Source organism: Barbus barbus, assembly GCF_936440315.1.
Source record: "Barbus barbus genome assembly, chromosome: 22".
Lineage (NCBI taxonomy): Eukaryota > Metazoa > Chordata > Actinopteri > Cypriniformes > Cyprinidae > Barbus > Barbus barbus.
Window position 1 is genome coordinate 2,105,774 of NC_136750.1, and position 3,585 is coordinate 2,109,358.

Consider the following 3,585-nt stretch of genomic DNA (forward strand, 5'->3'; position numbering starts at 1 on the left):
CCAAAGTTTGCATGTCTATAACTAGTATTAAATATATCTTTATGCCCTTTATTGGGTCTTAACAAACTTTCCTTTTGGCATCTTCATCTTCCTATATGGTTCGGTTCCAGAGATACTGGGATCTAAATGGCTCCGGTGGCAAATTGTTAAATTATGCACATTTTCAATGGTCAAAAACCAAATGTGGATCACTTTGCAAAAATAAAATGCTTCTTTATATACTAAACTTTGAGTACACAACTAGTTTACATCAATGTTTTTATCTTGTACTACAATTATACTAAAAGTGAACTTATAGGCATACTGATAGTTTACTAATAAATTACTTGTAGTAGCATTTTAAGAACACTTTGAAGTATAGTCTTAGTAAACTACTAGTCTAGTAGTTTTATACTGAATGTATACTCGTAATTTTTTTAAGTGAACTTTACATCATACTTTAAGTATACTACTATGTCCCTGTTTAGGTATTAATTTGTATATATTTTGTTATATGAATATACAAAACATCAAAATAAAGAACAGAGTATCTGCTTGTAAACAAAAACAATTTATTCTAGCTTCATGAATTCTTTCTTTTAAACACTTGAATGTGGGTAAGTTTCATAAATAAAACATAAAGAAATAAACAACATTTTGAACAAAAATCTGAAAAAAGACTATGAATTGGATTCAGAATGATAATCAAAACGTAGATCATTATTACCTCTTCATTGGACGACATATTATTCTATAACGTTACACAGTTTTGATGCTGTTTTATGTCAGATGATCATGTTAGATTACACGTGGAAGTTTTTAAAATCCTGTACAGAAGAAGTGTACTAGTGCCCCTACCATATAACAATACAAATTCTAGGAGCACAAGTATAGCTCAAATATATTTAGATTTTTTCTAAGTATGTCAAGGATACTTAAATGTCATTTTAAGTATATTTCTGAGACATACATAAAAAGTAGACAAAGTATACTTTCCTATTTTTAGTTTAAAATAAGTATACTAATAGCACACTTGGATAAACTTCTTTAAAAAAAAAAAATCAATAAATAGAACAAAATAAAAAAAAGGTAAGTGACATCACGGAAGCGCAAGTGTCTGAGAGTGCAAGTGCCAGTCTGCTGCCAGACCTTATTGGGGGATTTTTCCACGCTTACACTTTTGGCACGTTTTGTTTCGCCAAAATACGGTCAAAATCAGATAAGAGTAAATGGAGAGTCAGCGAGAGCCTCATTTGATTGATTTTTATTTTTTTATTTTTATTATTATTATTATGTATTTTTGTAACTGCTTTTTATTGTTTGACAATGTTCATAATAATAAAAAAAAATAGCTGAAGAATGCATATTGAGAAACAGCCAATATCTATTTATTTAATATATATATTTTATAATATTATTATAATATACATTATAATAATTTAATAAATATTATATACTATTAAATATTTGTTAAATCTATTTACACTTAAATCTATTTATCTCTTTAAATCTATTGAACTTTATTCTATTTTATTTGAAATCTATTTAATTTAATTTAATTTAATTAATTTTGTTTAATTTATAGATCTAAATAAATCACACATAGATGTAAACTGCTGTTTCTGTCAATGCCCCAGTGAAGAATACCACTCAAATAAATAAAAAATAAATAAATCCATATAAGATTTTCTATGGTCACATTAAGGTATAATTAGGCCTATGTTTTTAAACATTTAAATAGGACATTATTTACATTATTTTAACACCTGAATGTTTAATAAAAGTAGGCTACATGTGATATTTAAATCAGAAATCATAGGATTGCTTTGTCGTGTTTATTTGTATAAAAAGCAGCGCCGGCCCGGGCTCTGTTGGTGCCCTAGGCAAAAAAAAATTAGAAAAAAAATTCAGAAATTGCTGATTTTACTAAATTAACTATAATATAATATAACATAAATACTGATAAGTATTAGCATAAATAAGTAGTAAATAAATAGTGATAATAAATAAATGCACCTTGTAGGTATTTTATGAGTGAATCTGTTAAAACATTAAAGACCACACATGAGTAATAGTCTACTCCCAAACAGAGAAATGCAACCAATAACTATGCCTACAGTGACAAGTAGTCTACTTATTACAGCAAAGAAAAATATGAGCAATATCAAATGCCTAAAATAGTCTACAACAGACAACAAAGGCAACAAAATAAAGGCTACATATTGTAATGTATTTGTAGATGTTAGCCAGATAGCTAACTAGTTAATTACTAATTACTACATTAGTACTTCTGCAGCGATGTAGGACGATTTTGAAGTTGGAGGAGAAAATGAGATGGGAGTTTTTCGACATACCCTGTCATGAACTGGAAAAAACAGAGTTCATGCAGAGCTAGACAGGAGCGTTTGAGGTTAAATTGGTATATAAATTGTAATTTTTTTTAGAAAATAACCAATCGTTATGCTAGATAAGTCCGTTTAAAGCCTTTTGAAGCTGCATTTAAACTGCATTTTGGAAGATCAAACTCGGGGGCACCATAGAAGTCCATTATATGGAGAGAAATCCCTAAATGTTTTTCTCAAAAAACTATTTCTTTACGACTGAAGAAAGACATGGACATCTTGAATGACAAGCAGGTGAGTACATTATCTGTAAATTTTTGTTCTAGAAGTGAACTACTCCTTTAAGAGCACATACATGGCAAAACTATTTAAACTGTGTGCGCCGTGCATATTTAATGCTTTATGATGATGTATTATAATTACGTCATGACACAGGAAGTGTTTAAGTTATTCCAACATAACATGTTGTCAAATTTTATGATTTTTCATTGATGTCAATTTTATTTTATTCTAACATTATATTAATCAGTTCGATGATAGATCAGTACTAAATTTATGTTAACTGCCAGAAATTATTTTTGCTTAATATATGGGTGTAGGAGCGCACGACTTCCGACCCTTTCCCAGTCATTTTGCACCCTATAAGCGAGTCTGGTGTGAGAATCCTGTGCCATTCTTTCTTTTTGTTCAACATCTTCTTTTTTTATTTTTAATAGCCATTATTTCCCCGCCCCATCAGTATCTTTATCAACACCAAATATTCCCTTTTCTCATATTATATTATGTAGCATGTAAATTATAATTAAAGGCAAATGCACATTTACTTCTATCTGTCACATACTTTTTTCTATTATTATTTTAAGTAAAAATACAAATCTTTCAACATACACCTGTTTGGGAATCACTAATCTCCAAGCAGCCTATAGATTATAATATAAAGGTATATGTCCACCCAAAAATGAAATCATTTACTCACCTGTTTGAAACCAGTGTGAACAAAACAGCATTGACACATTTTTCACATTTTTTACAACACTGAAACAAAATGAGAGTTCATTTTTATTTTTGAATGAACTGTCCCTTTAAAATGGACCTACAAAACATGTCATGTTTTCTTTAATTGTATTTAGTTAACAGTCAAGAGCATTGCTTAACAGTTTAGAGAATCTGAGAAAGAACTACTAATACTATTATAATAATAAATATCATATATAATCATACATCGTGTCTGTTCTTTGACCATATGTTGCACTGAAAAACAATC